We start from the raw sequence: 14,083 nt of genomic DNA, 5'->3' as shown, positions 1-14,083 counted from the left end.
AGACTGTTTTAGAATGGCCCCATCTGTGCTTATCCAAACTTAGATGAGGAATTAAGAACAAATAAGAGTATACTTTGAAGGTTGCTTGGTCCTTATCCATGTTTTATGTACTTATAAAACTATCTATTAGTTAGGGTATACACAGCTGACCAAGGTGATTTCCTGCCAGTCTAATTGATATCAGAGGCCTGTATTAATAAAAATTCCGGGACTCAGAGTGGCTCTGAGGCATTGCAACATTCACAGAATGAGATGTCACAGGTTGAACTGACAATAACAAAACTATTTAAAATACCTCCTGAAAGATCACAAAATGAGGAAAGTTTTTCTCTGGTTATCTCATTGTTTAAATGAATTTACAGAGTATTTTCATGCCAAAATACGTATATACATACATACATCATACATACAAACTCACTGCATGTTAGATCTAAAGCTTGAGAGATTGTATCTACAGTCTCATCAGTGTGGCACACGGAACTTACCTATTTTTAAAAAATGGCCCCCATCTTTTACTTTAAATTTTTTTAACAAAGGAAATTATGTTAGCTCTCCTGGGCAGTTGTTCTTCAATAGTATACTTTTGACTTTGTTGTTTTGCTTAAATGCCTTTTGGTTTCACTAATGACTTTAGAAGTCAAAGAGATTAATCAGGTCGAGTTTGTTTTACTAAGATGCTGTTGGGATTCCCAGTTTTAGATTCCTCTCACTTGATGTATTTAAATCCTTTCCATCATTAAATTCCCAAAGATATATTTAAATAGGGGCATCTCTATCAGCTCTGGAAACTAGGATTTCAAAGATTTACAGCAAGATAGAATTCAGGTGAGACAAAATTGGGAAATGGCTGGATGATTCACCACTAGGAAAGGAAAAGCCAACTGGGAGAATTAGTATAAATGACCTCAAAGGAACCAGTCCCTTGGCTTGGAGTAGCAGAGGCAGGATGTACCCAAGTTCATCCAAAGGGTCAGTTGGCAAAAAGGCAAACCTTAATCCAAATGTGCTTTACTTTAGGAAACATACAAAAAGACAGCAGTTCACAGTGAAGGAGAGCGCTATTCCTAGCTCATATTTGGTGTCCCCGGAGTCCCATGTCTACCTTATTTCTGACATTTAGGAAATAGGGACTCTAATTTCAAGATGACAGACTGAGTACACGCACCAAATGCTCCTACCACCAAATACACACACACACACACGATACACTTAAAAAACAACCAACCAAACAGAAAGAACTATTATTGGGTCATAAACTGGAGTAATTCTCCAAAAAGAACAGAAACAGAGGAAAGCAGCACCCAAGAAATGCACAGGAAACCTCTGTCACAGGAGGTAAGATCAAGAACCTCAATGTTACTCCTGTCAGAGGAGGCAGGGTCCACGACTAGAAGGAAAAAGCAGAGTCAACCAACAGAGCAGTTACTTACTGTAGGTGGAGTCACTTTGTAGTTCTCACTGTTTCCAGACAATAATCAAGTGGGAATTGCAATGCAACTCTGCATATCGAAACCTATGAGATACAGTCAAAACAAGGGAAATGCACTGTCTTAAATGCACTCATTAAAATAGGAGGACAGTTGAAAGTAAATGAATTAAGTTTTTAACAGAAAGGCCTAGGAAAAGAACAGACAAGGTAGAAATTGATATTAACGATTAAAACAGAAATAGATTTAAAAATGCAAGAGTAGTCAGTAATATTTTGAAAAAGAACAAAGAGAATGTAATTACCCTACTAGGTATTAAAATATCCTATAAATCTTAAATATTTAAAACATTGTGGTATCGGCACAATAAAAGATAAATAGATCATGGAAACAAAATAACCATGAAACGCAAAGGCATAAACGAAAAAAATAACACATTAAACTACACAAGGAAAACTCCAACATGTCTAAAAGTATGGTAAAGAGGATTAATTAGTGACTAAAGAGATTGCAATATGTGCAACAGAAGATTAATATTCTTAACATGTCAGAAATTCTTACAAATAGAAACCGTCCAATAGAAAAAATAAGAAAAGGCTATAGACAGGCAATTCCAAAAAAGAAAATACAGTGGCTTTTAAACATAGGAAACATGCTTTATCACAGAAGAAATCTGCAAATGAAAACTAAAACTATGAGGTATAATTTTTTCTTATCAGCTTCGCCACAGCTTAAAGGTTTGACAATTTTTAGTTTTGGCAAAGCAAGGAGGGAGAACTTTTAAACCTCCATGGAGGTTAATATCACTACATCTATTAAGTTTGAAATATACATTTCTTTGACTACGCAATTGCAATATTGGATTGTAGGAAAGAGGCATGCTCCAAATATGCTCATAATATCTTCGTATTGAAAGCAAAAATTTAGAGGAAACCTAAAGTCAAAAACTAGAGAAATAGTTAAATTAACTATGGCATTTAAAAACAATCCAAACTACAAATATTAACAGGGAAATGTCTCTAAAACCACATATTGTTGAGTCAAATGAAGAAGTAATAGAAAAATAAGAACAGTGAGCTACTATATAACATAAATATATAGGCACATAAGTATCTTTATGTGTATGAGTGCATATATCAGTATATACATGAATTTATGTGTATGTGTGTATGTGCATATGTATATATACACACACACACATATAAATTTTTTAAAGGAAGTTAACTGGTAACAGTACACAGAATCTCTTAAATGTTAGCAGTTCTTCTGGCTTACAGTTTATCTGGGAAGATAGTGCCAGAAGTCAGCAATGAAGACCTTAGTTTCTCTACCTTTTCCTGCACTTTTTAGGTAATGTTTTAAAAGGTGTAATTATCTTGATAATTCTTAGTATCATAATGCTGAGGGGATTGGTGGTCTAGGAGCTGTAGTACTTGTATTATTTATTTTAAATATGTGCTTAACTAGGTAAATCATAAATAGAGACCATTTGACTAGAAAAATCTTAGGGAACTTTACTGGCCGATGGAGTCACCTCTTCTCCCATAATATGTAACTCACCCCTGTGCCCCCAACCACGTACACTCCATTGCCCTGGACCACTCTTGACTCCAAGCAAATATTTTGTAAGTGCCAAGTCCTTTCATACCACATCCACTAACTCCTCAATGTAATTCCATGACTTCCTCATAAACAACTGTGTAGCAGAAAGCAGAAGGTGAGAAGAAATTCATCAGTACTAGGGAGAGGCAGTTTGCTACTATGACTTTTCACTTTGGCTCAAGAGATCTGATCTTATTCATTACTATTAAAAATGGGCTCTGAGCGGACTCTTTGGTAGCCCACGCCAAGTTTCAAAAATCTTACATATACAAGGAATATTTGCAAACAATACATATCTACCACCAGCACACCTAAAGCTGTCTTTGCAGAGATCAGTAATGAAATACAAGGTTTGCGGGCATGCCTGACTAACACAGTTGTGCTAACTGGCTGGTAAGTCAAAGACACCATGACTGGCTATTTTTCCTAGCAGTGAAAGAGAGGACTTCTTGTCAATTAACCTCAGAGTTCTGAAAGATTGTTGATATTATTACTTAAAGACATATTGGTGACTATTTACATATAGTGAGTTAAGGAAGGTCTTTCTAAGTGTGGGGGACTGGCATTGGCCACCCCAACATATGTCTCTTTGGCATGAGGATTATTTGGGGCTGGTTACTTTTAATAAACTGCAGACAGGAAAGGAACTCTGAGAAGCAGAGTTTACTTATCCTTTGTTAAGAGACATTTACATTGTAAAGGAAATCTCCAACTGTAAAAGTGTCTCCCTCTCTGTACCAGGAAGAAGGGGGGATGAACTTATCTCTAGAAACTCTTAATCAACGCCAAAGGCAAGGACTTAAATCTGCATTTGTTTACTGTACTTGTGTGGTAATCTCCCATGATTAACTTCCCTCCACCCCCAGCATCCTCCTTTGTCTTTAGCTAAAGATGATATTTAAGGTGGGGGCTTCAGCCATTTTGGCAGTTGCTCAGCTTGCCTGAGCCTCTCCCATGTATATGTGTTATAAAGCTTTGTTTAATTTTCTCCTGTTATTCTGTCTCATGTGAATTTAATTCATTCTCCCACCAAAAGAACCCACAGTGGGTAGAGGAAATGTCTTCCTCCCCTACATAAGCATTAAGCCAAAAGCAGAAACTAAGTGAATACATTTGACTACACAAAAATCAAATATTTTCACAACAAAAAAGAAAAAACTCAGTCTATTAAAAATCACAAAACATCCCCTAATCTTGATTTGTGAGTACCATTCTTCAGTAAAAGCAATCACAGCTCCTTGTAAAAATAGCTGATTCTAGTGCTGGAGCAAGGAATAATATGAGACTAGCCTGGAGCATCTGGTTGTGCCAGAAAGCAAGGAAGTGTTTAAAAATGGGAGAAAACATGGGGGTATGTCAAAAGGTCAAAGAAGTCAACTTCAATAGTTCCCAACGGCTAATGCTAGAATAATTTGAACACTTTAATAAATAACTGTATCATTGGATTATAACTGAAAGAATATAATAAATATCCATAAGTCCATATTGGCATAAGTAAATGATTCAATAAATAAATGGAAGGAAAAGGGATAAGTTTTCCTTACAGAAGATCTACCATTAACAACTGTAGAAGGAATGAAGGAAGTAGAAAATCACCATTAGAATGCCACAGAAATAATTTATGCAGGCAAAATCAACTGATGAATGCTAAAATTAACTGGAAAACTTTAAGGCAATTGGCATAGATTCAAAGTAGCTTCCCCCAAATACATTAATTACCGTGGCGATTTTAACGTATGACCACAAACTGTTTGATATCTTCCCTCCCGATCGTGAAGTTTAATTCTCCTCTCCTTGAGTGTGAGCCAGACATAGTGATTCCCTTCTAACTCATAGAGTATTGAAATGGAAAAATTATAACTTTGCAGTGGAGAATCCTGTCAAATATGACCTTAATCAAGGTCAACATTATCAGTAATAAGTCGTGTTGATATCATGTGCTAGCTGACATGATGTGATGAGAATGAGTCTTGAAAGTTGGAACGTTCCAGGGCCGGACTGTGGCCAAGTGGTTAAGTTTGTGTGCCCAGGGTGGCCCAGGTTTTTGCCTGTTCAGATCCTGGGTGCCGACATGGCACTGCTCATCAGGCCATGCTGAGGCGGGGTCCCATATGGCACAGCCAGAAGCACTCAAAACTGGTATATACAACTATGTACTGGGGGGCTTTGGGAAGAAGAGGAAGAAGAAGAAAAGGAAAAAATATTGGCAACAAATGTTAGCTCAGGTGCCAATCTTTAAACAAACAAAGAAAAAGGTTAGAAGATTGGGTCTTAATCTATCTCTAACATGAAGTAAAGAGAAGAGTTAGAGACAACTGCAGTAGTCTACATGAGAAATTATTGACCCCGAACAAGAAACTTAACCTCTCTATGTAAGTCTATAAAATGGAAATAATGTTATTTTACTGTTACAGAATTTTGCATGAATAATGCATAGAATTAGGTATCAGGGTGATCTAATAAACAGGTATTTAATATGCACTTCCTGTTTGCAAAAACAAAAGAAAACAAAAACACTTAAATGAGATAACCTATATTAAGGTCATGTGTGTGTGTGTGTGTGTTTCTGTGTTGAGATTAGTGGAGTAGGAGGTGGGAGGGAGAAGCAGAAATTAAGTAAGCATAATCCTCCAGGACACTCCCAGCTCCATATACACATATGTGCACCATGGGGAATGATTCAATAGTGTGTTATACTGTCCCTCAGCCCCTCTGGTTATGTAGTTTCAAGATACTTATATACTTAGAATTCCCTCTTCTATTAGATTGAAGGAGATATATGACAGTATACCTATAGGTTAAAAAACAGATATAATTCCTAATTATCCATTTAAATATTGACCTTCTTTCTGTGTGGCCACCCGTTGCCTTATGAAGTCTTGGATCCAGTCACATTCTGATAAACTGTCTTAGGCGGGTCAAAGCCTGCCCTGAGAAAAATGTATTTCTAGTGCCATAAACCGTCCTGTTTAGGCGCAACTTTGGTAATATTACTCCCTCTCCTTAATCTAGACTTATCCTCCCTCTTTCTAGAAATACATCTTTATGACTTTTGTCTATATATTTTATTATCACTCTAATTGGTTTTTCCAACTTGGCAAAATCTTTCACATTGTATGATAAAGCAGCTTTTCCGTGAGGCTCAGCTTTAATATACAAGCCACCGAGGGAACACTTACTATTAGCCACATGTCAAATGGAAGAATCCTAATATATTATAAAATGCAGCCAGACAAAATGCTGATGTTCAGAGAAAGAAAGCTGGAGAATAAGGGAGAGCATGTATTGCAAAATAAAAAAAAAATAATCAAAATAATCACTGGTTATCCTCCCAAGGGAAGCCTTTGAAGTCTTCTGTTGCTAATTCTCTACTGAAACATCTCTATCTTCTTTCATTAAAGGTTCATTTACAACAAAATAATGTAAAAAAATAATTTAGATATTCATCATTTAAGGTAGGACGATTTACCTTGGTACCTCTAATATAGTCAGTAATATTTCAGTCAGGGAAGGAAATTTTAAAGGTATAGGGCCTTTTTATTCTGCCTAAAGGATATTTCTGTCTCTGAATATGTTTTGGAAACACTAAAAACAAATTATCACAATGCTACATACTGAGAATCAGTGAACAGGTGTGTATAAACTCCATCCTTGATGAAAATAACTAGAAAATAATTTCCTGATTTAATTGGTAACTTACCAGTAGAGTTTTAAAATTTCAGCAGTTTTTGGTTCAGAGGAAATGAAGAAGAATTGCAAGGAATGATTTAAGAAAACACAGACAGTATGCTTTCCCGTACAGTTTTGATTACACAGTCATAAAAGAATAATTTATGGAGATATTGATTCGTCTTATGTGTCTGATGTAATCTATTCCTCTTTCTTTCTCCAGTAAGACAGATAGGCCCCTTTTGGAGAAGTTTGTGTGCAATAGCTCGTTGAAGAGACTATACTTGCTTGGTGTGTCAGGGGTAGCTGAGGAGAGTAGAAGGTAGAAAGAAGGAGGAAAGGAAGAGATAATGTGAGGGAAATGAGAAAGATTCCCAAGTCTGAGGAAGGAACAGATTTAGATGGAGAGGAATATAGCTATCTTGTAGCCCATCAGGGACAGCCCTGAGGAAGTCTGGAGGCCAAAGAAGGCGATGGGTACATACAGAATCTAGGTAAGCTAGACTCCGGCCCCAGGGCTCTGGGCTTCTGCAAAGATGCCCATGCCAGACTGTGGCACAATGGAAGAAGAGCTGCTGGATTATGTGAGGCCACAGGACTTAAAGAGTAAGGATGTTATCAGCAAGATGCACTGAATGTGAAAGAACTCCTGCCTTGCTTATCAGTAATCATACTGCCCTCATGACTTGTTGTGCAATCCCAAGGCATGAAAGTACTTCAGCCCCTACCCCTGAATAACAAAGGACTGTGGCGTTACTTAAGCACTTGACTTTGGCAAGTAAGACTCTTCACTTGTTTTTATGGTCACAAATTAGGCTTCCAAGCTTTTCTTACTATTTCTTATTCCTTATTGACTGGTGTATAAACACCTCAGATGGTCAACATGGTTCTGTTGAACTCCAGATTTCTTCTTATTGTCCATAACTTATCAACCTGTTTTCCAAAATGTTGAGTTTCAACTCCAACACACACACACAGACTCTACAGCTTTTTTCCCACTGCTCCTGCACATGGACTATGTGGCTTCATTTCCCTTCAAATTAGTGGAGGCTGACAATAACAGGCTGGTTTACGTCTTTGCACTGGTGCTTTCCCATCCATTTCAAAGTTAGTGCTATGTCTACAAGGGATTGCTTCCTTGTACTAGCACTTCCTGGTCTAAGAAACCAAATCATTTTTAGTAACCTTAACAGTTGTTGCTACTTTCAAGAAAAAATCTCTCAGTGGAGCATCTATTAGCAAATACACAGAAGACAAAGAGAAGGGAATCAAAGCGTACCACTATGAAGAGTCATCAATTCACAAAGAAAGAGAGAAAAAGAGGAAGAAAGGAATAAGAAAACTACCAAACAGCCAGAAAACAATAAAATGGCATGAGTAAGTCCTTATCCATCACTAATTACTTTAGATACAGATGGATTAAATTCTTCAATCAAAAGGCATAGAGTGGCTGAATGGATGAAAAAAAAAAGGACAGAACTATATGCTGCCTACCAGAGACTCACTTCAGCTTTAAAGTCTCATATAGGCTCGAAACAAAGGGATGGAAAAAGATATTCCATGCAAATGGAAAGCAAAAGAGAGCAGGAATAGCTATGCTTTTATCAGACAAAATAGACTCTAAGTCAAAAACCGTAACAAGAGACAAAGAAGGTCATTATATAATGATAAAGGGGTCAATTCATCAAGATAATATAAAAATTGTAAATATATGTGCACCCAACATCACAGCACCTAAATATATTAAGCAAATGCTAACAGATCTGAGGAAAGAGACAACATAATAAAAATATATGCTTGGGAGATATCAGAGTATAGATCATATCTAAAGCCTTTAAGGTGAATTCAGTCACTGAAGAGTGACTATAAATAGGCAAAGAAAGGATCTGAGGTCTGAGCTCTGAGAACTTCAATGTTTAGAGGTAAGAGAGAGGAGGAAGCAGCAAATGAAACTCAGAGAGTGGCAATGAGATAGGCGGAAAATCTAGGGGAGTGTGGTGGTCTGTAAGTCACATCCTAGAGAGTGTTTCAAGGAGAAGAGGGTACTCATCTATGTCAAATGCTGCAGCCGAGTCAAGACAAAGACTGAAAATTGACAACTGAATCAACCTGGAGGTCACAGACGACCATGAAGAAAAGTAGTTTCAGTGGCGTGGTGCTGGCAAAAGCCTGCTTAGAATGTGTTGAAGGGAAAAGAGGCCAAGAGGAGTAAAGCCCAAACAGGATTTTTAACGTTTACTAAAATATCTGCACACAGGAAAAGGTGAAGTGAACATTCACCATTCAAAACCCTGGTGACAACGTCACCTCGATTCCTAACACGTTGTTTTATAAGCCCTCCTTTGTATGTGTGTACAATCCAAGATACCCTTGCTTTCCAAATATTGTTTTAGGATTCACAGAAAAGTGTCCCTTGTATTCTGACAGAAACATCTCTATATATGAACATATGTATGTCAGATATTTATATGAAATATATTTACATAAGATATATCCATACAATAAATTGTATATTCTATATGATCTGTATTTTATGTTTACATATATTTATATATTATATGTATATAAATAATTTAATTTGGGAACTTTGATTTCTTTATAAATTGAAAATTTATTCAGAATTGCATTGCAAAGGGTAGGTAGAGAAATGGGATCACAACTGCAGAAAACTTAACATCATGAGAGTTTCTTGTTAACCTGTAAGAAATTGGATTATATTAATATGACCATATTTATTTTATTTTAAAAAATACTATAAGTAGAGAGTGAAAAATGGATGCTTTAAGAGATTGCAAGTTATTTACAAAATTCCTAGTTAAAATGTCAGAATACGTGTCTAAAGACTTCTAGTTAAGGACAGATTTATTGCTACGTGCTCCAAGAGCATCCTACATTTCCCTTATTTTAGTCTTTATCACACTTAATAGTTAATATTTGCATAAATCACCTTTACACTAGATTTATTTTTTTTTTTTGAGGACTATTAGCCCTGAACTTACATCTGCAGCCAATCCTCCTCTTTTTGCTGAGGAAGACTGGCCCTGAGCTAACATCTGTGCCCCTCTTCCTCTACTTTGTATGTGGGATGCCTGCCACAGCATGGCTTGACAAGCGGTGTGTAGGTCCGTGCCCAGGATCCAAACCAGTGAACTCCAGGCCACCAAAGTGGAACGTGCAAACTTAACCACTGTGCCACTGGGCTGGCCCCTTCACACTAGATTTTAAGTTCTGTAAAAGCAGAAACAAAATCTATGTTGCTTACCAAAGTAGTGTCAATAATGGTGCATAGTAAGTACCTAGTAAATATTTTTGAATGAATACATAAATGAATATGACAATTATAGAAATATAGTAAATAGTATCTCAAAGTTCCAAAATTTATGTAGAATTAAAAATTATTGTGCAAAATAAAAGAAAAAGTCATACAATGAATTCAGTGTTGATTAATAGTACCAAGTACAAATAATAAAATTAAAATCTTATTCATCTTAGAAGAGTAAGTAAAATTCACAGACTGAAGAATTCTTGGCAGATTTGTATAAGGGGAATGTGTGCTTTTGCAAATTATTTCTTCATACAACCAAAGAGGTAACTAACCATTGCCCACTGGCCTATTTTCAGTATTGAGAATGTCCCCCTCTAATATATGAAGATATAATCAAAAGACAGCATAGAGAGAGAATAAGGACCCAAGTTCCAGAGTCAGCCGGCCTGGGCCATTTACTAGCCATATTTCAATGGGCAAGTTGCTTCCCTCTGTAATCCTCTTTCTTCCTCTGTAAAGTGGAATAACAATAGTGCCTGCCTCATAATGGAAACATTAAGTGACTGAACACATGTAACTCACCAAGAATGACTAGTGCATAGGAAACCTGCAATCAACATTAGCTGTTGTTGTTAAATGATTGTTGTACTGCATTACTTCCTATATACTTCATGTGCTTTACTTAGACTGCAAGATAGATCAAACACTAGGCACCATCACCCCCATTACAGCAAACTCCTAACTCTTTCCCCTCCTCCTCCACAGTAGAATTATTTGCTCACATGGCTCCAAGACATTTTCAATTTCCAGCTTCCAAGTTGCCATGGACCAAATTCTCTTCATTCTGCATGAATTGAAGTGATATGAGGCATTTCCAACAAAGCCCTTTAACAGAGCAGGGTTCCTGTCCCATTGTCCCTATCTCAGTGCTCTCTTTCATCTCTTTGCACTAGCTGTAATGGTGATGGCCATAGCAGCCTTGGAAGTCCCAAGTTAAGCCAATGAATACGTTTTCTATTTCTGTAATGATTCCCACAACTTAGTGGCTTAAAGCAACGCAAATTCAGCATCTTACAGTTCTTGAGGTCAGAAGTCTAAAATCAGTCTCAGTGAGCTAAAGTCAAGGTGTCCAAAGGGCTGGTTCCTTCTGGATGGTCTAGGAAAATCTCCTTTCCTTGCCTTTTCCAGGTCCTAGAGGCAAGCTTCTTTCCCTGGTTTGTGGTTCCATGCTGAATTTTTAAAGCCAGAAGTGTGTCATCTTCGAATGTCTCTCTCAATCTTTGACCTCTGCTTCCAATTTTCATGTTCTTCTCTGACTCTGTTCCTGTTGCCACTTTGTCTTTTCTGACTCTGACCTTCCTATTTCCCTCTTATAAAGACCTTGAAACTTATATTAGGCCTCCTGGATAAATCAGGGTAATCCTAGCTCAAGATCCTTAGCTTAATCACATCTGCAGTTTCTTTTGCCATATAAGGTAACGTATTCACTGGTTTCAGGGATTGGAGTGTGGACATCTTGGGTGTGAGGACTGGCATTATGTGGCCTATCACAGCAACCATCAGCCTAAGTCCCAGAGTGCCCTGATGGAGCAGAGCCACCCACCAATCCAAAAACCCTTCATCTTGTATTGTTACTTAAAGGCAAATTTCTTTGTTCTATATGCTATGGAATGTGGTCATGGTGGTTACCATTTATGTTGACTGACCACCATTAATCTAGCCTACCCTAATACATCTTTTGCAGTTCTGTATACTGTGGCACAGAAGATTTAGAATTCTTAATGTGATTAACCACAACAATTCGTAATATGTTATTTCTTTATGCGTAAGCCATTATTCTATAATAATGCAGCAGTTACTCTGTGGTAATTTGTAACTTACTGTTACTGTTTATTTTCTAAGTAATTTTTTTTTGTAATGATGACTTCTTTTAAAGAAAGTAACCTTAGAAGTTAAATGTAAAGTGAGGCTGTGATCCTGTGTAAATATCAGAATTGATGCTCTTGACCCTTGGATTCCAGATGGGTCATTAAAAAAATTCCTGCCAATTATTCTCTAATTTCATACTGTGCACTCCATCTGTTAACCCACTTGCTTTGGTTTGGGGCTACTTGTCTGGCTTATTCTCCACTACTCCACAGAGACAAAACTCAACTGACATATACACATATTATGTATAAAGGTATGTATTTAGACTGTATATTAGAAGAATTCAAGGACAGAATGTAAGCAAGGAAAATAAGACATTATTAAAATCTAGCTTTCTAGGTCTAGAAAACATAAAAAACCAACCAGGCTAACCAATCAGTCCTAAATTTTGAGGGTAGACGCGGACTCATTTAATCATTTTACATTTAGGGTAGAATTCAGATCCAGAGCATTTATGAATTTCAGCTTGAAACCTACTGAGTTTGTAATAAAAACTCTCTATAAGCATGTAATCAAAAGACTCTAGAAATAGTATCTGGATTTACTAAGCCAATCCCTAATTGGCAATCAGATTTGGGCTTAAAACAACCTAATTTGGTGGGTTTGCTCAGGATTTCATTCAAAATTATAAGCTATGTGACAAAAATCATTGTTTCAAAGGCTTAAAGTAAATTTCCAAAAATATGTATGCTCTAATTTACTGCCAAGGACAAATATTAAGAAGATAAAATGAAGGAAATATGCTTCCATGTTAGACAGTGATGTCTTGAATTTCTTGCATCCTGCACATCCCTGGCAGGTAGGAAGTCCTGCATTAGTGTATGCTGAACTAATGATCTCAACCAGAAACTATGCAGCCAAATCTATGACAGTGAATAAATCGTAGGGTTGTAGACTAAAGGATGACATATTTATTCACATTCTTTGCTACCTATTTTAGCAACGTCTACAGGGTTCTGGACCCCCTTTATGTTCTGTTATTTCATGTCAGATATGTGGTTGAAATACAGATGGTAAGAATTAGAATAGTTAGAATATAAACATAATTCAAAAGCAGAAGTTTCATATTCTTATGTCACCATTCTAGAGTATGTTTTCTTTTAAAGGACTACCGAAAGACAGTGCCACTACAGTAGGACTGTGGTTTTTGCCACTTTTTCTCCCTTCTCCTAAAACATCCCTCCTCCAGTGTCAGTGTTCAGCTCATAAATGCTTGATGAGTCATTTAAAGTGCAAAATCTATTTTACTGAAGAAAGGAAATCATTAGGGATAAGATATGTTCAGAAAGGAAATTTCTTCCTATAAAATATAACCAGACCAGGAGACTGACAGGTATAGTGGGGATACAGGCACTAGATAGGCTTTGTCCACTCCTGAAATCCAGCAGTGACATTTACAGCAGACAGAGGTTAATGAGGGGAGGAGAAGACAATATGGAAGACACAATGTTTGACTGGGAGCTGGTATTTTGGCTCAGGCCCAAGGATTCCCATCTGAACTCCATGAGGCTGCAAGCAGAGGTCTCTCTACACCCTGGAACACATTGCTTTGCTGCCCAAGTGAAAATGTGCCCCAAGAGTTGATGAACTACATGGTTTGGTGCCTAAAGGATGTGTCAGGAGGCAACACCTTTCCGAAAAATTTCAGCGACTTCTTAGAAAATACTAGCTGCGGCAGTAGTAATCAGAGGACCACAAGTGACTTTGTTAGCTGTGGTCAAGAATTGGATGCAGCCCGGAGGAACATGGTGGGTTCTATGATAATAGAAATACTTTTTATGAACCCAAAAGAGATATACCCAAGGACTCCCAGACAGAATAGTAAGAATTTGAGAAGGACTTTCCATCAAAGAAAGGCAGATTGAGGTGAAAATTGGTGACACATTGGTTACTATTAAACGTAAGTTTGGGGATCAGGGATTCAGGAGGACAAGCTAGAAAAGCAGAGAGCAAGTGGTCTTTGCTAAGAACTTTTCAGATTGTGGCTTGAGGAAGAAAATAGGCAAACTTAGAAATTAATTGATGGTAATATTCTATTAAGAAAAGATGAGGAAAACTCAGAATGCAAAAACATATCTGATTCAAATATTATTAGACAACTTCAAACTGAAAAAAATATAGAAAATAAGATACAAGGAAACAATTAAAATTTTCTTAACCCCCAGATAAGTTTCAATCAAGGTAATGGGGT

At 37.0% G+C, this 14,083-nt stretch overlaps 1 long non-coding RNA gene across 2 annotated transcripts in view; it reads right to left on the bottom strand.

The window, feature by feature from the left end:
- The window catches only part of LOC111773821 (uncharacterized), a 52,530-nt gene that overhangs the window by 25,227 nt on the left and 13,220 nt on the right, over positions 1–14,083 (bottom strand). For both annotated transcript variants that reach the window (XR_011440226.1, XR_002808442.2), the window contains exon 2: positions 1,431–1,513. This is a non-coding gene — a long non-coding RNA (uncharacterized lncRNA). The remainder of the gene's footprint in view (positions 1–1,430; positions 1,514–14,083) is intronic.

This window comes from Equus caballus, chromosome 6 (assembly GCF_041296265.1).
Source record: "Equus caballus isolate H_3958 breed thoroughbred chromosome 6, TB-T2T, whole genome shotgun sequence".
In the NCBI taxonomy this organism is placed as follows: Eukaryota; Metazoa; Chordata; class Mammalia; order Perissodactyla; family Equidae; genus Equus; species Equus caballus.
Note: the sequence above shows the minus strand (reverse complement) of the source record. Positions and strands in the feature narration are given on the sequence as shown.